Consider the following 25,558-nt stretch of genomic DNA (forward strand, 5'->3'; position numbering starts at 1 on the left):
CTAGAACTAGATGTACCATATGACCCAGCCATCCCACTACTGGGTATATACCCAAAGGATTATAAATTATGCTACTACAAAGACACATGCACACGTATGTTTATTGCGGCACTATTCACAATCTTGTTTAATCTTTACTCTGACTGTAGGAGGGGCTGCCAATCCCATTTCACAGACAAGCTCAACAAACAATTGAGGCTCATCCACTTAATCCCAGAGCCAGAATTTTAATACAATTCTACCTAATTCCAAAGCCCAAAAGCCTTCCTCTGTTTCTTTGTGTTTTTCTAATGTTTACATTTCTTGGGGTTTTTGTTGTTGTTGTTTTGAACATCTGACATGAGAACTAGAAACTAGACAATAAGATGACCTTGCTCAGATCATCCTGTAGAAGTGATTCGGAGACCATGTTATCCAGGATTTAGAAGCAGTCATTGCCAGATACTGTGCTGTAAGTTCTATGAATGTCTCCATTTTCCTGTTTCATTTAAAGAACTCAACCACAGACATACTAAATTCACTTCGGTCTCATCCAGACTTCAGTAAAGAACTATCACTTCAGAACTTCTAAGTCCTGAGGCTGGACCACTGTATTTAACTGATGAAGTGAACAGCCATCAAGTCCAATGGAATTTAATGATTTATGACAATGATTAACATATTGATGATAGTGACGACAATAGTAACAACAGTGAAATAACTGCACTGGCATCCCTGTAAAATTCAATTGCACTCAAAGAATAAAGCAAAGGAAAAACTACGTTTGTCTTTTGGGTTCATTATGCCCAATGAAATATCAGCTCTTGTAACACAAAGATTTCTATCTTAAAATATCCTGTGGAATGTATTTCCTACTGTTCTTCTTCTCTCTAATACCCTGTGCTGTCTATAGCACTCACTTTTTATTCTTTCCTTTACTCCCATTTTTACGTCTGTAAGCATTTCAAACCTAATGTCACCAGTACCTCATTATATGTAGAAGCTTTATTTATATTTTTGTGTAGAAATACTTATAGGCTTCTTGCTAAGTAGCATGCACCGTAATGAGCATTTTATAAATGTTAATTCATTTAATCCTAACAAAAATGTTACAAAGTAGCTACTATTATTATACTTATATTACTAACGAAGAAATTGAAAAAATTAACAAACTTGTCAAGGATCACAAGATTGATAAGTGGGTAAAGTAAGGTTTCAAACTCAAACAGTTTGGCACTAGTCGTTGTTCAAACTACCAGGTAGACTGCCTCTCAGATAAATATGATAATCCCTATAACAACCTTGGATGGGAATATCAGCATGGATAATTGGAAAGATGCAAATAATCTATAAATGATCTTTGACTTTGAATCATAGAGCTCTGTACTACAGGTGTTATTCCTGCAGATGCACAGTAGATAGATGGCAAAGACTCTTCTGAGGCCAAGATAGTAGGATTAGGAAAGGAAAATCCTCTAGTCTCTTGTTAAACCCATTAATCGCAAGGTCCTGGTACCATTAAGTACTGGCACTATTAAGTACAGTGAAGGGGCTAAACTCCTGCCTTTGGAAGGATCTCTAATGCTTCTGAGAAACGCCATCATCAGAAATAAGTCCACTCATCCTTAAAATGCAGTTATGATACTAATTCAACAGAAACAGGAAGCCCTTTTGAGAAATGCTCCACCTGAAATGTTAAACCAGATCCCAAATGAAGCATGTCAACCACAAATAGAGAGACCATATATCCCTGGTTGCCTGGGACCATTCCAGATTCCTCCTGTTGTCCTGATGTAAATATTTATAGTACACTCTTTCACTCTCAAAACCACACTGGTTTGGATGATAAAATACGTTGCAATTCTCACCATGGACAACCAAGGGTTGGTTGTAACTCTTAATACACCCAGGAGAGAATTATCTCTGCAGATGACTATGCACATCTCATCTAAAGATCTCTACATTTACCACCTTTGCCTTATGACTGTTCATCTAAATTTCAGTTCTATTACTAAACCATTCTAATCAGGGAAAATCTAACAAATAAAAAAATACTCATTAACTATGCAACAACTTGTGCAAAGCCCTGCAGAGGCATGAAAAACTTGTCTCTGCTCTCGAGGCATGTGCTACCAGCTGGCTGAGAAGAGGCTGAAGCTGCCTTCCTGTTCCCTACCACACAGCCAGAACTGTACTAAACCCTGTAAGCACATGATTTAATCTTCACAACAACCCTGTAGATAGGAATCAATATCCTCTTTCAGGAAGAGTAAAACTGAGGGTTGGAAGTTACTATAGCACTGATCAAGTAAATTAATAAATCAGACACTGTTGAAATAAAATGAAACACGTAGTTCCCACCCTTGCCACACTTTTGAGATGATGGAATGTTTCAATACATGTGACAAGGTATTCACATTTCATATAACCTTTACTTTCATTTATTATATGGTGAAACTCCATTTCCTTCTAGTACCAATTGCAGTGAGCATATATCACCTGATGGCATACACTATGGCCTGACGGCAGTACCACTGTCTATACAATAGCATTTGTGTAAATATTTGAATATTTCACTGATCTTTTCTATTCTATGAAGCAGATTAGAAGACAGAAAAATAAAAATGCTAATGTCAGTGCTAATATACTTTAAGAAATGCATGCTATCATTAAGCATGGCAAAAGCAAGATATCAAAAGCTCATGGGACATGAGTTGGTCAATGGTGAGTTTATTTGTGAAGGAAATGGTAATTATTTAATGACATACATAAAATGATAGAACTAGGGTCAAACATTGTGCCTTCAATTTGAGGTGTAGGTGTAGCAAAAATGGAGAGATCTGTAAAATTGTGAACTCAGAATCAAAACCAGAGAAGCACTGAAGTGATTCAGATACAAAGACAGACTTGGAAATCACTAAAGCTGTTCATATGAATAAAGTTTTCTACAGATTCCTCATGAAGAGAAGACAAAGGCTAGTTTTAACACTCTTTGAGCAAGTTTTATATAGAAGTTGGTAAATTTCCATTAAAGTCCACATCCTAATTGCCTGCTGAATCTCCTAAAAAATCACAACCAGAAAGCCTTCCCCAATGTTAAAATACATATCTTCTATCTTCTAAAATTCCGTGAAGTTGAGACCCCTAGAATTTTAGATGGGAAAAAATTTTGTAAATGAATTTAAATCACATGGTTTTAATTCTCAATGTACTTTTTGTGTATTAGACAAATAAATACATTGTAAAGTTTAGAAATAAAAGCCTAGGCCTATATAGTATACTTGATGCTATAATTAGAAATTTGATAATGTTTTCACTTCTATGGGATTGTCTCTCCTTGACTTCTTGCTATTAACCTGAAACTCAACTTTTGTATATGACTTCTATTCTTATTTGCAGGAAGACATCATGCAATAAAATAGGATAACATATTAGGCTGGGCACGGTGGCTCACGCCTGTAATCCCAGCACTTTGGGAGGCCAACGTGGGCAGATCACCAGAGGTCGGGAATTCGAGACCAGCTTGACCAACATGGAGAAACCCCATCTCTACTAAAAATACAAAATTTAGTTGGGTGTGGTGGCACATGCCTATAGCACTGGCTACTCAGGAGGCTGAGGCAGGAGAATCGCTTGAAAACCCAGGAGGCGGAGGTTGCGGCAAGCCAATATTGCACCACTGCACTCCAGCCTGGGCAACAAGAGTGAAACTCTGTCTCAAAAAAAAAAAAGGATAACGTTAAAACTGTTTGCTGTCACAGTAAGCCTGCAGCAGATAGGGGAGGTCCCACAGCCCTAACTTAGAAGATCAACTCCCTGTGGGTAGAGATGCTTATCTCTGAGTCTCCAATGCCTAACCTTGTTCCAGCTAGGTAACAGATACTAATTACTTGCTGAATAAATTTTGAAAAGGATCTAAAAAGTTAAGCATATTTCCAAAAGTAAGAAAAATGGAATGTCTTTTCTAACCTAACTTTCACCATTTACTCTGACTCATTCATTTTACAAATGGTTTTTAAACAGCTGAAATCCACTTATAATTCTCATAGAATATTGGCTTTCTATTCACTGCTATGGAGAAAGCCACAAGGTCAAAAATCACCCTAGTCAGCTTTTTTCTTTGGGTTTTCAGAACATATAACCTTCTCTTTTCTGGAAAAACTTGAAGTTCCTTCTTATAAAGCAAAATTTTTCCTTTTAGGCAAAAAGTCTACTTTCTTTGGTTTCGCTAAGCTAGACAGTTTCTGAGCTTCTCTCTGGAGTCTGTCCTTCTCTTTGAGCTTTTCTATATCTTCATACCTTAGAAACCTGAAATGACATCACTTTCTTTGGCTGATTCCAACTGAGCTCTTCTAGTAGGAACTGTGAAAATTAGCTGCAAATTGTCTTTGTAAAGGGCCAGGCTCTGGGGAAATAAGGTAGATGACCAGGCACTGATAAGGAGGGATGTCCACCATGCAAGTGTGAAAAGTGTGTGTATGTGTAAATATATACACACGTACATATATATATACACATACATATATGTATATTTTCTTTTTTTTTTTTTTTTTTTTTTCCTGAGACAGAGTCTCACTCTGTCACGCAGGCTGGAAAGCAGTGGCACAATCTCAGCTCACTGCACCCTCTGCCTCCCGGGTTCAAGCAATTCCCCTGTCTCAGCTTCCTGAGTAGCTGGGATTACAGGTATGCAACACCACACTCAGCTAATTTTTGTATTTTTAGTAGAGATGGGGTTTCACCATGTTGGCCAGGCTGGTCTCAAACTCCTGACCTCGTGATCTGTCTGCCTCGGACTCCCAAAGTGCTGGGATTACCGGTGTGAGCCACCGCGCCCGTCTGGAAAAAGTATTGCTCTACGGTGGAAAAGTTATATTTGTAACCTACACACATTCAGAAAATGAAAGTCTACACTCCAAATGTTGGAATTAAGGATAATACTTACCCTTTACACTTTCCACATTTATACCATGTTTAAAATTTCAGTAATAAGCACATATTTCTTTGGTAATTAAAACAATAAAGAAAAAATAGTCAATCTTTTTCAGTACACAATGCCTTCTTTTTGCAGTCTTGCCTCAGAGAGAAAGAATGACAAGATAAATTAATGGGGCCCCATCATAGAAAACCTCATGATCTTAGGGACATGGACACATATACCAATAGCAATACTGTATTCATTTTGATCTGGATGCAGATGAGTAAATAAATGGTAGCTATTTAATACCTTAGAAAGAAAATAATTTATTCACTAGTGCCACTGTCTGCTGCTGGGGGAAGGTAAAGGAATTTTGAGTGAAAAGAAAAATGAGAAGGTAACGGAGGCATGACATCAGTGAGATGGTGGAATATGAGGCCCCAGCTCTCATCTCCCCAGAGAAATACTGATTTTGGTAACCACTCATAGATGAGAATGCTTTGTGGGAGCCCTGAAGTCTAGTTGAGTATCCAGCACAGCAATGACACAAAAAAATCTGGGAGTGGATGTATGGCAGAGAGTAAGGACAGCAGCCACTTCACTCGTGTCGTCCCTTTCCAAAGTGGCACAGCTCAGTACTGAAAGGCCCGCTTGGCCCATGATTTCTTCCATGGGGAAAAGTGAGAGCCCCACTTTCCCAGCATTGCAGGATGCGACCCAGGGGGTCCACTTATGTTGCACCTCACCTAGAACACTGAAGGAGCCAGCACAGCAGAATCACCTGGAGACGTCTAGGAGCAAGGCATAGGGAAAGGAGCACACAGCCACTGGCCTACAGTTCTCAACAGCCAACTGCAGATTCTACTGCCTGGCTCACAAACTCCACCAAGAGGCCTACCCATGAAGCCCACAGGATGACTCACCTGAGAACCCTCTCAACCAGCCAGCACATACCCCAGCACCCTGTGTGGTCCCAATGGGCAATACCTCACATGTCTCTGAGCATGGCTCACATAAGCTCCTTGTATTAGGTCGTTCTTGCATTGTTATCAAGAAATTCCCGAGACTGGGTAATGTATTTAATATAAAGAAAAAAGGTTTAATTGGCTCATAGTTCTGCAGGCTGCAGAGGAAACATAGTGCCAGCATCTGCCTGGCTTCTGGAGAGGCCTCAGGGAGCTTTAACTCATGTCAGAAGGTGAAGCAGGAGCAAAGGAGAGTTGGGGGTGGGGTGCCACACTTTACAACAACCAGATCTTGCAAAAACTCAGTAATGTGAGGACAGCACCAAGCCAGGAGGGATCCATCCCCATGACCCAAACACCTCCCAACAGGCCCCGCCTCCAACACTGGGGATTACATTTCAACAAGAGATTTGCACAGGGACAAATATCCAGACTATATCACTCCCACAAACAGCAAACAGATCTCAACAAAAGGTGCATATCTGAGCAACTGGCTCAACTTTGATGGATTGGGAGAAATCTGAACACTTAAACACTTCAAGGTACTGCCCTAGGCTAAATAAATTGGAGGCTCTCAGCACCAGACCTGACTTTGCAAAATCGAGGAAGGCACAACAATCCTAAGACTTGCTCCACTGGAGGGAACAGGAGGCATGCAGAGAGGGAATCCATAAAAAAGGTCGAAGAGACCCCAAGAATTGCCAGGTGGGCTCATTGGTGAAGATGTTTGTCTCCTGAAGCCAATCAGTAAAGACTAGAGGACGTGACTCCTTCTTCAAATCCAACTGTCACAAGAAACAAAGAAGGTCATTACATAAAGGCAATAAGGTCAATTCATCAAGAGAATACATCAATTGTAAACATACATGTACCCAACCTCAAACCACTTCAATATTATAAAGCAGATATAACTGAAGAAATAAATAACACAGCTATACAATCATAGGAGGAGACCTCAATAGCCCACTTTCCAGACAAGAAATTAATAAGAAAATTATAGACTTGAATAACACTATATGCCAAATGGACTGACCAGACATATACGAAACATTACATCCAATAGCAGTAGAATATATATTCTTCTCAAGCACACGTGGAATATTCCCTGGGATAAATTATATATTAAAAACAAGTCTTAACAATATTAAGAAGATGAAAATTATATCAAGTATCTTTTATTTGACCACAGTGGTATGAAACTAGAGTAACAGGAGGAAAATTGGATAATTCACAAATATATAGTAATTAAGCAACACACTCCTGAACATTCAACCAATAGGTCAGAGAAAAAATAAAAAGGGAAATCAAGAAATATCTTGAGATAAATGAAAATAAAAATAAAACATACCAAAACTTATGGGATGCAGGAAAAGTGGTTCTAACGAGGAAGTTTAGAGCAACAAAGGCCTAGATAAGATCAAAGACAGATCTCAAGTGAACAATCTAACATTATACCTCAACAAAAAAGAACAAAGCCCAACATTAGTAGAAGGAAAAAGGCAATAAACATTAGAGCAGAAGTAAATGAAATAGAGACTTTAAAAAAAATCAACAAAACTAAGTTGTCTTTTAAAAAGATAAACAAAATCAATAAACCTTTAGCTAGACTAGGGAAAAAAAGAGATGACTCAAATAAATAAAATTATAAATGAAAGAGGAGACGTTACAATTGTTACCACAGAAACACAGAGGATAATAAGAGATTACTATTAACAGCTATACATCAACAAATTGGATAACCTAGACAAAACAAATACATTCTTAAAAACATATAACCTACCAAGACTGAACCATGAAGAGGCAGAAAATCTAAACAGATGAATAACAAGTAAAGAGATTAAATCAGTAATTTTTTAAAGACTCTCCCAAAGAGGAAAAGTCAGAGACCAGATGACTTCACTGGCAAATTCTACAGAAGACTTAAGGAAGAATTAACACTTATCCTCTAAAACACTTCCAAAGAAATTGAAGAGGAGGGAAAACTTCCAAGCTCATTTTACTCATTTTCCTGATCCCAAAGCCAGATGAGGATACTACAAGAAAAGAAAATTACAAGTCAATATCCCTTATGAACACAGAAGCAGAAATCCAGAGCAAAATGCTAGAAAACCAAGTTCAACAGTATGTTAAAAGGATTATACACCATAATGTCAGCAAGTGAGATTTATCCCTGGGATGCAAGGATGGCTCAATTCTACAAATAAATAAATGTGATCCACCACAATAATGGAGTGAAGGATAAGAAGCATATAATTATCTCAATATATGCAGAGAAAGTATTTGACAAAATTCAAAAGCCTTTCAGGATAAAAACTCTCCACAAATTATGTGGAGAAGGTTATGTACTGCCCAGTATCTAGTCATATTTTGCAGAACAGAGAGAAGTTGGAGGATGTATTATATTCCTAGGCCCTCTGTAACAGATTACCATAAACTTGGTACAAATCTGGAGGTTGGAAGTGTGAAACCAAGGTGCTGACAGGGCCTGTTATTCTGAAGGCTCTTACAGGAGCATTCTTGCTTGCCTTTCCCAGCTTCTGTTGACTGCAAGCATTGCTTGGCATCACTCCAATCTCTGCAAATGTCTTCACACAGCCTTCTCCTCCAAGTCTTCTCTTCTGTGTCTTACAAGGACACTTGTCATTGAATCCAAGGCCCACCAGGTAATGCAGGGTGATCTCATCTCCAGATTCTTAACTTATACATCTACAAAGACCCTTTTTTCCAAATAAAGTCCCACTCCCTGGTCCCAGCAGTTAGAAGACAAACATATCCTTTGGGGTATCACCATTCAATCCACTACAGGGGTTTTATGGGGTTTGTTTTCCCTGTGCCCTAGAGCCTTACCTCTGCTGAAGTAATTCAGTTTCTGCATCATCTTTTCATCCTGTGCAGACTGTAACACACCAGAAAAATGGTATACAGCTTCTATCTACAGATTTTTAAAATTATGTATTGAGGTAAAATATTCGTAACAGAAAGTTTACCATTTTATCTTTTTTTTTTTTTTTTTTTTTTTTTTGAGACGGAGTCTCACTCAGTCACCCAGGCTGGAGTGCAGTGGTGCGATCTCAGCTCACTACAAGCTCCACCTCCCAGGTTCATGCCATTCTCCTGCCTCACCTCCCCAGTAGCTGGGACTACAGGTGCCTGACACCACGCCTAGCTAATTTTTTTTTTTTTGTATTTTTAGTAGAGATGGGGTTTCACCGTGTTAGCCAGGATGGTCTTGATCTCCTGACCTTGTGATCCGCCCATGTCGGCCTCCGAAAGTGCTGGGATTACAGGCGTGAGCCACCGCGCCCGGTCCATTTTATCTATTTTTAAGTGTTACAGTTCAGTGGCATTAAATCATTCATTCTGTTGTACAAACATCACTGTCATTTTTCTCCAGAACTTTTCATCAACCCAAACTTAAACTTCGTACCCATTAAATGATACCTCCTCATTCCTGTGCAACACCCTCATAAACTCTAATCTACTTTTTGTCTCTATGAATTTGACTTCTTTAGATACCTCATCTAAGTAGAATAATAAAATTTCTGTCATTTTGTATCTGGCTTACTTCATAGCATAATGTCCTCAAAATTCATCATGTTGTAGCATATATCAGAATTTCATTCCTTTTTAAGGCTGAATAATATTCCATTGTGTGTATATATCACATTTTGGGTTGTTTCTACCTCTTGGCAACTATGAATAATGCTGCCATTATCTCCAGATTTTGACATGAAAAAGATTCACCTACAGAAAGCTATTGTATATGTAGCAGATTATACTGGGGATATGAAGTCATTCATACTGCAAAGAATGTAAACAATCTAATTTCAACTAGCAAACTACCCTGTCCTTACAAAGTTCTTTGGCCTTTTGTACCAACTCTGTTTCTACTTCTCTGTCAGTTTTTCAGCCACTTCTCTTATCTTCCCTCTCCTCACCTCCTACTCCATTTCTCTCCTTTCCTTCCAGCCTCAAATCTCTGTTCCTTATGCATTCAGGGTGATTTAGCTTCCTTTTTACACCTTATCTTCTGTCAGTCTTTTTTCTCAGGTTTCAGTTTGCAGCAGCAAATAGCAGTGCATTATCTTAAGCAAAGTCCACCACCTCCTGAGAGGGATTTCTGGGGCCCAGAGTTAAGATAATGTATTTCCTCCCTACTATGTTATATTTGAAATAGCACTGGGACATAAATGTAGAAAAGCAACCAGTTGAAAATGGGAAACAGGAGGATACGAAAGAGAACAGGGTTTGAGATGAAGAACTCAGCTTTGCCTCCCCAAAGGCTGATATTAGAGGAATCAGAATAAAATAAAAATCGTCTTCAGGGAAGAGAGGAAAGAGAAGACTAGAGGACAATAACCTTTCAGAAGACAGGAGGAGGAAATGGCATCAGCAATGGAGAGAGCTGTCAAGAAATCCATGAAAGGTTATAAACATACTGGGTGACAGAAAAGGTGGCCACATCAATTACACTAGATGGCAGATGTGAAAATTTGTCATGCACAAGATTTTGAGATAACTTGACTAGCATAGGCTACTATATAAATTGTGTATGTGCTTGCTTAGAATAGAAATACAGGCATTCCTCATCTGAATTAAATTTAAAAAATACTCTGAATAGCAGTTTTCAGGTGGTAGGAGCTTATCATACATAATTTTAATTGGGAAAATTAATATGTTCCCAACCCATCCAAATACCTATCCAATTTCCTCAAATATGAATAAAATCGTTGTAAACACCTGCATAGCCATCCAATTCCAGCAAGGATTTCTGACTTATATAAATTAAGTTGTTTGAAATACCAATTACCTAATCCTTTAACACATAATGAACTCTCTGGAGAGTATGCTTATATGCAGTACACAAAGAATTCTTCCTTACAGTATAAATAGAAATTACAATTTCCTTTTATATGTGCAAGGAATTATGCACTGCAATTTAAATAAACAACATAATATGTAAGAGATACTAAAGATCCTATCTAAATTAGACACTAGTTAGAGGTGCTCCCAGGCTCTTGGCAGAAGCGAACTGAGACACAGGAAAGGCCAAACCCTCTAGGAAAAGGATGGGGGAAGGTCACAGAAGCCATGCAAACACTTTAAAACAACCTGAGCCGAGGGCTTAAGGCTGCAGCCCACTCACACTACATGGCCTTGTCTGGTCTGAACAAAAACAAAATGTTTTTGTTGGTATAGGCATGTATATTAATTATGGTAAGAGTTTGATTCAGTGAGTTTAGGGTTAAAGTGTCTGCAAATCTTTAGGGCAAGTATTTGAATAATGAGAGTTTACATACTGAAGGACACTGTATACATTAAAAGGAAAACAGACTATAAGTAAGTCTGATTTATAAGATGATTATCTTAACTTGTCTTATATTAATTCTGAATTGAATCCAAATTTTGAATTCTGTGTCTATGGGATTACTATTATAGAGTTGACACCCAAGTGAGAAGGTATACTGGAAAGGCAACTAACCCTATCCCTATAACCTTAAGATTACATAAAATTTATAACAACCCTCAAATTAACCAAGTATGCTGAAATACGAACCTGCAGTATGCAGTATGTCCATTAGGTTTCCAGGTTAACAAAAAAAGAGCCACATTATAAGTAGGCTCTGTTGTGCTGTCATGCTGATTTGCCAGTTCAAAGCCATCCACTACAAAAAGGAAGGGAAGGAGGAAGGAAGAGAGGCAGCAAGAGAAAGAGAGAGAAAGGAATGAAGGGGCTTGTATTAGTTCATTTTCACCCTACTCTAAAGAAATACCCCAAACTGGGTAATTTATAAAGGAAAGAAGCTTAATTGACTCACAGTTCCACATGGCTGGGGGAGGCCTCAGGAAACTTACAATCATGGTGGAAGACAAAGAGGAAGCAAGGACCTTTTACACATGGCGACAAGAGAGAAGAATGAGCAAAGGAGGAACTTGCCAAACACTTATAAAACCATCAGATCTCATGAGAATTCATTCACCATCATGAGAACAGCATGAGGGAAACCACCCCCATGATCCAATCACCTCCCACAAGGTCCCTCCCTTGACACACGGGGATTATGGGGATTACAATTTGAGATGAGATTTGGGTAGGGACACAGAGCCAAATCGTATCAGGGCTGTATTAAAACAAGAATTTCTTCTGCCAATTACCTGTTCAACAGACACGTTGCCACCAAGAGGAAAGGTCCCAAGAACTGCAGAGGCATTCTGGGGTCGAGGATGGGAGAGGAAAGTTATTCTGAGAGACTTCTCCTGAAAGTTAAGCTTTGAAATATTACCAGAGGGAAAGGAAATGACTGATTTGCCTCCCAAAATGTAGCTCTCTCAGCCCAGGGTGTAATGAAATACAAAATAATCTCTCTAAAATCTATCTAACTCTCTACATAGACTCACAAGAATGTGAATACTTTGCTCTATTTTTTTTTTATTTAATGCAACACAGTCTTCTAGGTTTGTTTTTAGCAGCAGATACTAAGCGAAATCAATTACCATTCTCAAGAAATAGTCCCACTGAAAAATTATTTTTTGAAGCCTGTCACATCTTTTACACTAACTGGTCCATAAAGTTATAAATCCTCTCCCAGTGGAAATCCATTCTATGGTGGGGAAGAAGCTAAAGTTGTATGCAATCCAATCTTCTCTAGGGATCTGAAGACAATTTCACTCTCCTGTTTTTAAACATCTTGAAAAATCCTTACATTTACTTCAAAGGGCAGAGTGATGTTCTTTTCACACACACAAAAAAGAAACAAACACTGTATTTCTGGAATTTAGAGAAGCTACCAGGGCAGTTTCTCTGGTAAATATTTCAATCAAGTCTATATTTGTAAACCTTTTTTGAAGTATCTGCCTTAAAATCATGTAATCTGAAAAACAGGGTGAAGAAATCAACTTCAGTAAGCCCTGATTCCACAGGACTGTCCCCAGGCCAGAGTGAAAAGGTAGCTGCCTAACCATTTTTTAAAATAACCACTGCAAATGTCCTTGATAATGTATTTCAATGTTTCAACCTATTAGCATCAAAAAGTTCACCCTGATAGCTAACCTAATTTTCTTCCATTGCAAAATAATCTCAGTCTTGGGCAGGGAGGGAGGAAATGAGCAAAGAAATCTGAGTAAGAGAATCTGGTTTCAAGGCCTGGTTGGCTACACTGGCTGTGTGTCTTCATGCTATGGATGTCTAATTGTTAAAGTACTGGACTAAATCTGGTTTTTACAGATACGGCTCTCCTCTGAGAGAGAGAAACTAATAGGTCACTACAACCCACAACAAAACAGTCATTCAAGTATCTACAAATATATTATTAAATCTAATACAGAATATATTTCATTAATATTTTAGATAGCTTTCTGTTACTCAGATTGACTAACCCTAATCTTTTTTTTCACATTTCCAAAACTCTATTTGGTTTGTTTACACTTGTAGAAAATAATAATTTAACATATCAACTAATGTAGTTTCCCCCTCTATACTCCCTATTATCCCAGGGTGTTCCCCTATTTCCACATTCTCAAAATCTAGGAAACAGGTAGGCATTTGGGGGCTTCTATTTCAGAGTAGACCCAAATAAGCAAACTCTTGACTTTTGCATCTAAAACCCCCAAAACCTAGCATGAGCAATAGATTTAATGGGAAAAATATGCTGCCTCTTAGCCTGTTTTCCAATCCTACCAAGAGACTAATATAGTTTGCATGGGGTGTCTGGTCACCCTAGACAGGACCAGAGGGTACCTAATGGATAAAGAAATGGCTCTAAGGGCAATCTGGACCCTGCAGACCTTAGCATCAGAGCAAGGATAACTTGGCATCAGTAATCTGCAGGGAGCAACCAACAGGGTCTAGAAAGAGGACCAGAGTGAACCCTCAGGTCTCAACATCTATAAGGTCCCTGGAAATTAGCTGGAACCAATGAGAAAGTAGATACCATGAATTGACCGAGGAAACTCCGAATTGACAGCTATTACCTTAAATTGTCAAAAGACTTGAGATGGAAAAAATAATTAAGTTACATCCATTGAAGACGGTAAGATAGTGATCTTAATGCTATACCCCTTGTACTCTTCTGTAACTCACTTTTGGTGACTGTAAGATGGCAGTCTTAATGCTCTACTCCTTGTACTCTTCTGTAAGTCAATTCTCTGAATTCTGTGTACATTGTAAGTTTCAAACTCAATATGATGACAGAGGGACCAGCTCTAAAGAGAGTCCAAGAATGATCCCATTGTTTGCAAATGTCGTATGTCGATTCCAAAGCAACAGTGGAAACTTGACTTCAATCATCTGGGATGATTTAGTAATGATACATAATTAGTGCCACAGTTATGATCTCATTCAACCAAGTAGGATATGAAGTAAAATTTTGCTGTGACTGAAACAGATTAAAATTAATATTTTGTACATGCTGTGTCTTCTGAGCACACGAATGTGAATAACATTTAAAGTTAATAGGTATTAGCAGCAACAACAATTTTATTTTCAAACAGCTACACCTATCTTAGAGAGAAAATATAATACATTCAAATTTCCCTTGAGAAAAACTGACAAGAGTTCATTATCTATGAACGAAACATATCATATATGGCAGACTTCTGTTATAGGCCACCCATAGATTTCAATCCCTGGCAGAATATATCTCAATAATTAGCACCAGAGGTGTCAAATTTCAGTTCTATTTCTTCTGTTATAAATTTAAAACTAGCTTGGATAATCCTCTTCCCGTCTGTGAATTACCTAGAACTAGGTGAAGAAAACAGTTATTTTTTCCCATTGATTAATAGCAAAATAGATGGAATGCATGACAACTCAGTTTGCTTTGTATTGTGACAGGATTAAGCTTTTCTGATTCATCATGATGACATCTCCTATTCCCTTAATTTTCAGAACATCAATTGTATTAGAAGAAAATTAGCACACCTCCTTGATTAATTTAATATAGTGGTCATAATTACAGAAAAAAAATAAGCTCTCTCTTCACGCAAAAGAACTCTGGTCTGCAAATGCATACAAGGCTTTCAATTATAATACTGGTTTTGACGTGGTATGTTTACTTTAGCATAAAGTCATTAGAACAAAGTAATCGCCTTGTCAACCTTCTTCCCTATTCAGTACACCTGCGAGGTTTTCTAATCTCAGTTGCAGTTCAAGAATTTGCACTATTGAATTAATATCGTATTCACAATGGTAGAAGCCAAAAAAAGAAAAACAATCTTACAACCCAAATAATTACTATTTTTTCATTAAACCCAAATATAATGGTGATGTAATTTTCCCAGTGGAATAAACTACTGTGCTAAAGTTGAGACTAGCTTTTAAAAATGGCTTTATTATCTTCCTACATTCATTTTAATTTGAACAAATTAAGATTCTCGAGAGGCCCTTTTTTAGTTTGTTTATCTTGAAGGCAACACCTCTCAGCATAAAGGTTTATCAGAAGGAGACAAAGATATTTCCAGTATCTAGGCAGTCCCACTTTCCACAAACCCCACCGTCCAAAAGAAAAAGTTTCTAAGGGACTAGTTGGTACAGCTAAGTCAATTTATTTTCAAACTAGGTGAAAATAAGTAAGTCAGATGAGTCAAATATAGGTGTGATAATATTAACCAATTGATAAGCACCCCAGGGAAAATTTAAACTCATAATTTTTTAAAGAGCATCTAATGCCTTCCAAAGAACTATTAATTTGCATGTAAAGATGTTCATACTTAAAATAAAAGCTGTTGTGACTGAAAGTAGCTGAAAAGCCACCGCAGTCCCACCCCCAGGATGCTCACAAATTTAAATGATTGTCTAATTACACACGCAGCAGCTATTAACAGCCTTGTCAATTATTTACAACTCTGACAGTTTTGTTGTTCCAAAAAGAGCAATCCAGTTTCCAAAGGACTAGTCAGCAGACTAGTATTATCAAGGTGGTTTAACAAAAAGTTTATTCGTCAAAACAATTCAACAAATATGGTGTATCAAGCTATCTTACTAGGCTGGGCATTATGCTCAATACCTTAAGAATATCAAAGGAGTTTAAAAATATGATTCCTACCCTTAAGAAGCTTAGAGTCTGCTAAGAAAACAAAGAATGCTCAAGAAACAACTAGCAAATGAAAATAAAATTTTAGCACTAATATCTGCCATATAGATTTGCATTGTCCAGTATGGAAGGCACTAGCTATATATGACCAGTAGCACTTGAAAGGTGTTTAGTCCAAACTGAAATGTACTACATGTGTAAATTCACACTGAATTCTGAAGACTTAGTGCAAAATAAAAAGAATATTAAGTATCTCAGTTCGTTTTGTATCAATCACGTGTTAAAGTGGCAATATTTTGGATGTACTGAGTTAAAATATATTAAAATTAAGTTCAACTGTTTCATTTTTTGTAAATAAGATAAGAAAAATTAAAATTACATACATGGCATGTGTATACAACATTTTCTTTATCTATTTATCTGTGGATGGTTATTCGGGTTCTTTCCATCTCTTGGCTACCGTGAAAAATGCTGCAATGAACATGGGAGTGCCGATATCTTTTGGAGATACTGATTTCAATTTTTTTAGAATTGAAAAGAAGCAATCCAGACATGAGACTGTTGGATTCTACAGTAATCCTATTTTTAAATTTTTGAGGAAACACTATACTGTTTGCCATAGTAGCTGTATCATTTTACATTCCCACCAACAGGGAACAAGAGTTCCAATTTCTCCAGAACCTCACCAACACTTGTTATCTTCACGATTCAACCTTAAAAAAGAAAAGAAATCCTTTCATATGCCACACCATAGATGAACCTGGAAGATATTATGCTAAGTAAAATAGGCCAGTCACAGAAGGACAAATACTGTATGATTCCACTTATGTAAGGACCTAAAATAGACTTGGGTCGGGCACAGTGGCTCACGCCTGTAATCCCAGCACTTTAGGAGGTCAAGGTGGGCAGATCACTTGGGCCCAGCGGTTCAAGACCAGCCTGGGCAACATGGCAAAACCCCATCTCTATAAAAAAGATAAAAAATTATCCAGGAGTGCACCTGTAGTCCCAGCGACCTAGGAGGCTGAGGCAGGAGGATCACCTGGGCCTGGGAGGTCAAGGCTAAAGTGAGCTGAGGTGGTGGTGCCACTGCACTATAGCCAGGGGACAGAGTGAGACCTTATCTTAAAAAAAAAAAAAAAAAAAGACTCAAAAACAGAGAGTAGAATGGTAGTAGCCAGGGGCTGTTGAGAGGAGGAAATGGAGTTGCTGTTCAATAGGCATAAAATTTTAGTTACTCAAGATAAATTTTAGTTACACAAGATAAATTTTAGAGATCTGCTACACAACATTGTGCCTATAGTTAACAATGCTATATAATAATTTTTAAGTATTGTACACTGAAAACTGTATTAAGAGGGTAGATCTCATGTTAAGTGTTCTTACCTCAATAAAAAATAAGTAAATAATACAATAAAATATAAATTAACATAAAATTACATACGTGGCTCACATTTGTGGTTTACATTCTTTTTCTCCTGGACTGTCCTGGTATGGAGTTTGAAAAACTCATGGAAGGAATGAGCTTTCAAGGATCCAGAGGACTCTGACAGGCTGAGTTAGGAGAGAGTCACGTTCTAGATAGGAGCTGGAACACTGAATTCTAAGGGCAGCTGGGAGACTGGCCTGCAAGTGCTTTTGGGGGTTTAGGTATTTTGGTTGAGGTCAGATGTTGGAGTCCCACAGAGGGGCATGCACCATTTTCCAAACTTCTCACCTTATTTCTAGGGCTGTTTATCAGCATATTCACTATAACACATACCACAGAGAAGTACAAGGCAAGTTTCTAAAATCTTCAGTGGAAAGTAAGAAGTGAGATTCTATCTGCCATTCCCAAAGAAGGCCTTAGGTTATCATCCCTGCTTCAGATTATCTCCAAGTCCCCTTAATATCATGTAACTTCTAGTATTTTCCTTAATGCCTATGGTTATCCATTGACTTTAGGAACTTCCTATCAGTAAGTGTTTGGAGACACTCATGTAGCAAACAGATTAATATCACTCTAAACTTGTGGTGGCCACCCTCAAGACTGGCTTCTCCACTATGAGTTAATGCTCCTGTTCAACCTCAACAGCTGCTTCAAACCTCAGCCTCACAACTGGTTCAAACCTCAGCCTCTCTTTGGACATCCTCTTCCACACTTCCTGCACTCTCAGATCTCCAATCCCATAGAGACACAATCAATAACCCTGCAGCTAGCCAGCCTTCTCTTGCTTCCTCTTCTTGTTACACCGGTGAAGGTGGAAGAACCGTTGAATGGTGGTGCTCGTGGTGATCTAATCTATACCCTTTCCATTTTTGACCCTACTTTCCCTCCTTATACCAGTGGTCTTCAAGCATTTGTACTCATTTAACCACAAAAAATAATTTTGAGAAACTCCTCTCACATTTTTAAGTTAACATCCAAAAGTTACCACATAACTTTGCATAGGATATCATCAGTAATGAAAGAATACATATAGTAAACTTGATAACAACATTTAATAACAGTTATTTCATTATTTTAAACATGGCAAAGGTTTTAAAGCATGTGAAATCAACACAGTGACTGCATTCCCACCTTCAGCCAGTTAAAAAATACATGAATAAAGCTGGGTGCAATGGCTCATGCCTATAATCCCAGAACTTTGAGAGGCCAAGGCAGGCGGATCACCTGAGGTCAGGAGTTCAAGACTAGCCTGATCAACATGGCGAAGCCCCACCTCTACTAAAAATACAAAAATTAGCCAGGCGTGGTGGTGTGCACTTATTATCCCAGCTACTCGGAGGCTGAGGCAGGAGAATCGCTTGAACCCGGGAGGCGGAAATGCGGTGAGTGGAGACTGCACCACTGCCCTCCAGCCTGGGCAACAGAGTGACACTCCATCTCAAAAAAAAAAAAAAAAAAGAAAACATGAATACCCACTTCTTTAATGTTAGAAAATGTTACATCAGGCCAGGTGCGGTGGTGGCTTACGCCTGTAATCCCAGCACTTTGGGAGGCCGAGGTAGGCAGATCATGAGGTCAGGAGATCAAGACCATCCTGGCTAACACGGTGAAACCCCGTGTTTTTAGTAGACACGTATCTACTAAAAAATACAAAAAATTAGCCGGGAGTGGTGGTGGGTGTCTGTAGTCCCAGCTATTCGGGAGGCTGAGGCAGGAGAATGGCGTAAACCCGGCAGGTGGAGCTTGCAGTGAGCCCAGATCGTGGCACTGCACTCCAGCCTAGGTGACAGAGCAAGACTCCATCTAAGAAAAGAAAAGAAAGAAGAGAAGGGAAGGGAAAGGAAGGGAAGGGAAGGGAAGGGAAGGGAAGGGAAGGGAAGGGAAGGGAAGGGAAGGGAAGGGAAGGGAAGGGGTTACATCATTCCTTTTCATATTTGAACTCATAATTATGTTCTACTTCTACAATAAAATTTTAACCCAGTGCAATACATTTTATGCTTGAAAGTCTTTTATTGATTATCTTATCACCCAATACTGCAAAAAATATATATGTTGGTAAATTTAATTTTTATTGAATCTCCTGGGACCATAAGGTTCTAAGTGATAGCATTTTTCTTCTGCATTGAGTTCTCATTAAATTAGCATTAAATACAATTGATAAACCCAATGTAACATAGTTTGTATTTTGACAAATATATATATTAATTATATAAAACAAAATTTAGATGGAATTATTAATTTAAATGCTTTTTTTCAATTATTTCATGGGTCTATGGATAACATAACTTATTGAAAGAAACAGGCAATGTTCTACATGAATTTATTCCTGTTTTTCATTTTTATGTAAGTGCCTAGAACATTTTTTACACAAATAGGTGATAGAAATGGAAGGAGTTGTATTATAGCAATGTCACTCAATTCTTTAAACTCTTGAGTTATATGACAAAAATCAAACAGTGATCTAGCATCAAAAATTATTTTAATGATCTATCAGCTGACAGTTCTATTAGGCATTTCTTTCATTTTATGGAAAAGAAAAAAAAAAAAACAGAAAGGACCTGAGTTGCAAAAAGATTTATTACCCTCTCATTTAGATCATTCAGTTTCCAAATATAAATGCTATTGCTTCTGTGTGGGGCCTAGGGAGGCAATGTAGCCAGTAGGAATAAGCTGCGGGTCCTCCCTTCATATGACAGGGCATATATCAGGCCAATCGAGTCTCCCAAGATTCAGAACCAACTATCTACTTACCTATTGGTCATTCTAACTCACAAAAACTTTCTGAATCTGTCCACTTGCCTCTATTCCCGCCCCTGGCCTTGCCCAAGAAAAAGCCTCCATACTACCTTGCCTGGAATGCATAACCACACTGTAGCCAGAAAGGTTAAAAGGATAAAATAAAACTGGATCATGTCCTGACTCCTTAAAATCTCCAATAGCATCCCAGGTTTAGGATAAAGCACAAGTTCCTTTATCATGGCTTATGGGCACTGCCAATCTCTTCTTAGCTCATCTCCTGGACCCATCTCTGCCACTTTTCTCTACACTCCAACCTCTCACCAGTCTGGATGTTTTTCCATTTTTCAAAGGCTCCAGAACCTACATACAGGCTCTTTCCTTTATCCTCTTTACCAAATTCCTAATTAAATAAAAGACTTAGTTTAATTTTATTTCCTCCAGAAAGACTTCTCTCATCCCTAACTTAGCAAATGAATGCTCCCGTGGAACTTTCAAAAATATATATACAATATATTATTATATATTATAGCCACCATTCTTTGCAATAGATCACTAAAGTTTATTTCTCTTGTCTAACTTAAACTTGGTACCCTTTGATCAACATCTTACTTTCCCCATCCACTCCCCTCCCCTATCCTGTGATGCTCTTAATTTCTTAATGACAGCACACATAATATGTCACTGGAGCAACCCAATGTCTCATTTCACTTTGTGACTATCAAGTTTACACTCCAGGATCTTATCTATCTTGTTTTTGTATGCCTAGTACTAAACCTGAAATGCTGTAAGTGCTACATAAATGAATAGTTGGCAAGTTAAAGAGTTCTCTTATTAATTCATAACCAAAATTTTGTTAGCAGTATATTCACCATTCTCTGACCCCAAATTTGCTTGAAATACCCAATTCTCCATTATCACTTGAAGGCAAATTTAGCATTTCTTTTCCAATGACTTATAAAAGCATCAAAGATTCCAAAGTGACTAAACATAGAGATCTAACCACCAAGAGGTTGCTTTTCTATTGCATTAAAGATGCTATTAAGGAAAAAGCCAGCTCTCTTGAGTGGATACTGACTGTAGCTTTTACCAGTATTCCATTTAGATAGAATCACATCAGTCACCCACATGGATTCAGGTAGGAATTTCATTGATTTAAAGGATTTCCTTCCCCCAGATGCTCCAAAGAGGCTTAAACAGAAGTTATTAATTTCTGACAAATTTCCATATACTATATTTGTGTCTGCCTTGTCTTTTATATATAAACTCTTTGTGTGATAACATTCATTATTTTTATCTGCATGCTCACAGTAATTGACTATTAAGTATTTCAAATTTCTTTTGTACAGTAAAAATTAGCAAAAACAAATGTATAATTGGCTTTAATAAAACAAATGAGTGCCTTGCAAAAAGCATTGTATTTGCTAAGAATACAGTTGAATCGTATTCACCAACACTGTTTGCCTTATTAAACCACCCATTATAATTGCTTTTATGGATAGCATCTTTCATATAAACTAGTGCAATGTGATAAGCCAACTGCTGCTAAATGATTGATTTCATTTATAGAGCCAGATGAAGGGATGCCTTTCATATTAACACTCTAAGGCATAAGACAATCATCCAGGGAATTCTTAGATAATCAATAAGCATCTGTCATGTAAATAATTAACCTTCAAATGAACCATTTCCATGGTATGCATTCACTGGGTGTATATAGGTATTAACGACCTGAAAGGTGCCCAAACTTTCTCAACTTTAATGACTTTGTAGTTTCTCTTCTGTATTCCATTCTGAGCCACTGCATGAATGCTATTTTTGAGTCAGGTTGCCTGAAGATATTTTGTAAGGATAAGGTCTCCCATATAAGGAACAGAACACTGAACCCTGAGCATTCCTTTCTTAGTCCATATCACTGCCCTACTTCCCCATCCTTGAAAAGATACAATCATTTTGTCATTTTTCAAGGTCTAAATCTTGCTGTTGTATTTTCTGTTTCCCCATGTTGCACTGCCAACCCTTACCACTTATGCTGTGTCACCCAGGCACATGGTAATCATCTTACAATCGGGATCATTTTTACCCTTGCTCTTCACATAGGCACCAAATAGAATAAAAACTTGGCAAGTATTTGTCTATTCATTTGTTTCATAAATATATTGAAAGCGTACTATCAACTATGCATAAGCGCTGTGCTGGGTACTGGGGTAAAACAGTGATTGGAGGGGACAACAACTTGACTTCCTGGGGCTTCCAGCCTTGAAGAGGAAACATACAATAAACACACAAACATGCACAATCCTAAGCCATAAGCGTTGCAAAGAAAACTAAAAGTAAAATGGTACTGTACTAGAGAATAATGATGAAGAAAGGATTCATTTTAATTACGAGGCTGAGGAATGCATCTCTGAATTAACTGCATTTAATCTAAGACCTAAGAATGAGGTCGCAGTTGGAAAAGACAGACAGGCACAAAATGAGGCTGGGATGACAACAAAAGAGCCTTGTCAGCCATCATAAAGAGCCTATAGTTCATCTAACAGGCAAAATTGGATTTACCTCCAAAAAAGAAAGCACTTTGGCTGACAAATGGATAAAAAGTAGCAAGACTGGGTGCAGGGAGAGTTAGTTCAAGTAAGGGATGATGTGGCTTGGCTTAGGATGTTGATGGTAGGCATGGGCCTGTACTACGACAGACAGTTTTGAGATAAATAGAAGGGGAAAGCTATAGATTTTGGTGACAAATTGCATGTGAGAGGTAAAAGGGACAAGCAAGGATGACCCCCCAGAGTTCTTCCCTAAACAACTAGATACATGGTAGTAGTCTTTACTGAGATAAGGAAGACTGAGAGAGAAACAGGTTTGGAGGATGGAATTCAAGGTGCCATTTGGATGTGTTAAGTTTGAGGAGCTCATAAGATAATTAACTGAAGATGTGAAGATGGCAATTGGAGATTCACAGGTAAAGAATAAGATCTATCAGAGAGAAGGTATAGGAGGTAGGGAGAGTTAAAAAACAAGGCCCAGGTTTAGCTGACAGAAACACCAACATTTTGAGGCAGAACAATGAAAAGTCATCAAGTGAGATATGAAGAAAAACAAGAGGGTCTGGAGTTTAAAAAGCAAAATTTTCAAGAAGGAAGTGGTCAACTAAATCCAGCACTGAGTAAAACCTAAGACCAATAAGGACAATGATGTGTCCACTGAGTTAAACCATACAAAGCTCATTCATGACCTCGATGAGAACAGTTTCAACGGAGTGTTGGGGTTAAAAACAAGATTAGAGGTAAAGCATTAGAGACAGCACATGTAGACAAATTTTTAAAGACAGTGAATGGAGCAGATGTTAGGGAGGAATATGGTATCAATTATTTGAGGTTTATTTTTAAACACTGATCTGGTAACAAGGAAGAGATGAATGATACAAAGAGAAGAAACGAGTTACAGAAGGAAGTCCCACAGAGGGCAGAAAATTAGGAATAGAATCCAGTGGAAAATAAAAGAACTGGCTTTGATAGGAGGAAGAGGAAGGGCAATAGAAGGAGGAAGAGAAGGAAGAGAAGGAGGAGGAAGAGGAGGGATATTTTCCCTATTGTAATAAAAGGAGAGAATGATGTAGATGCATTTATAGATTTGGTTAGGAAAAAGCAAATAAACTTCATTCAGTTGGCTTCTATCTTCTCAATGGCCTAAGAGGCAAGGTCACCGGCTGATATGGTTTGGCTGTGCCCCACCCAAATCTCATCTTGAATTGTAGCTCCCATAATCCCTATGTGTTGTAGGAGGGACCCAGTGCGAGGTAACTGAATTATGGGAGTAGTTCCCCCAGGCTATTCTCCTGAGCAAGTTCTCATGTGATCTGATGGTTTTCAAAGGGGCTTCCCCCTTGGCTTGGTTCTCAATCTCTCCACTGCCGCCCTGTGAAGAGGTGCCTTCCCCCATAATTGTAAGTTTCCTGAGGTCTCCCCAGCCACATGGAACTGTGAGTCAATTAAAGCTCTTTTCTTTATAACGTACCCAGTCTTGGGTATTTCTTCACAGCAGCATGAGAATGGACTAATACACCAGCTGACAGAGAAGTGGGAAGAAGAGGTCTAAAAAAGATTTGAGGAGAGCAGATGAAAGGACAGAGCCATTTCAGGAAGTGGAAAATTAAGCCTATTGGAGAAGTATAGTAGGATAGCAGTTTGGCGCTGACTGGCTATTTGAGGTTTTTTATCGTGCATTTAAAATTAAATCTTGGCACCTCTTGTGTATTTCTTCTCTAGGAATATTCAGCTGCTTGAGGGCTGGCAAGGAGACAGTGAATGACAGATTCATGGCGTCAGAGTTTTTCTAGAAATAAATAACAGAAAAAGAAAGGTAAAAATGTTGAGGGCTTTAGCAAGGGAGTTATGGGGGTAACTATGGAGTTTAAGCTGACTATGGAGGAAAGTGAAGAGACAGTGGCAGAGGTGAGGAATGGACAGTGAGAATGTATTGCAGGGGAGAGTAGAAAAGGTGATTGTTTGAAAAGATAAGGGAACCAAGCGGTCAGGGGTTGGATGACTGAATGGGTGTCAAAGCCACCTGTGATGGCTAATACTAAGTGTCAATTTGATTGGATTGAAGGATGCAAGATATTGTTTCTGGGTGAATCTGTGAGAGTGTTGCTAGAGGAGGTTAAAACCTGAGTCAGTGGACTGTGAGAGGCAGACCCACCCTTAATCCGGGTGGGTACCTTCCAGTCAGCTGGCAGCGTGGCTAGAAAAAGAGGCAGAAGGGGGTGAAATGAGCTGACTTGCTGAGTCTTTGGTCCGTCATCTTTCTCCAGTACTGGATGCTTCCTGCCCTCGAACATCAGACTCCAAGTTGTTCAGTTTTGGGACTCTTGGACTTATACCAGGGGTTTGCCGGGGGCTCTCTGGCCTTTGGCCACAGGCTAAAGGCTGTACTGTTGGCTTCCCTGCTTCTGAGGTTTTGGGACTTGGAATGGCTTCCTTCCTCCTCAGCTTGCACATGGCCTATCATGGGACTTCACCTTGTGATCATATGAGCCCATTCTCCTAATGAACTCACCTCCATATATACATGTATCCTATTAGTTCTGTCCCTCTAGAGAACCCTGACTAATACAGTCACTAAAAATAATAATCTGGTTTGGGGAGGGAAATAAGACTTTGGCGTCAGGAGCTAATCTTCAATGAACAAAGAGGGATGACCAGGAGATCAGTAGATGACAACAAAGATTTGGAGGTAAAGGTGTTATATCTGTTCAGGGGTTTTTGAATGGTGGTGGGGGGAGGAGATTGCTAAACCTTTAAAAAGATAATAGAGGACAAGGGAAAAAAAACAACCCATGCTACACTCTTTTTATTTATTTTACATTTCACTGAAAACTTTTTGTTGGCATTTTAGATGGAAATAGGAATTTATTTGCTAGGAATGGTGATCCCATCTTACTCTCCTGGGACCCATTTGTGGCTTCCTCTTTGCAGGTTCTATGTGTGGCATCAAGCAC

The 25,558-nt window shown here is 38.5% G+C and overlaps 1 protein-coding gene across 1 annotated transcript in view; it reads right to left on the reverse strand.

Annotated features, from left to right (window-relative positions):
• Nucleotides 1–25,558, reverse strand: part of HS6ST3 (heparan sulfate 6-O-sulfotransferase 3) — a 742,727-nt gene that overhangs the window by 569,664 nt on the left and 147,505 nt on the right. The gene's annotated exons all lie outside the window — the stretch shown is intronic.

Source organism: Piliocolobus tephrosceles, chromosome X, assembly GCF_002776525.5.
Source record: "Piliocolobus tephrosceles isolate RC106 chromosome X, ASM277652v3, whole genome shotgun sequence".
NCBI lineage: Eukaryota > Metazoa > Chordata > Mammalia > Primates > Cercopithecidae > Piliocolobus > Piliocolobus tephrosceles.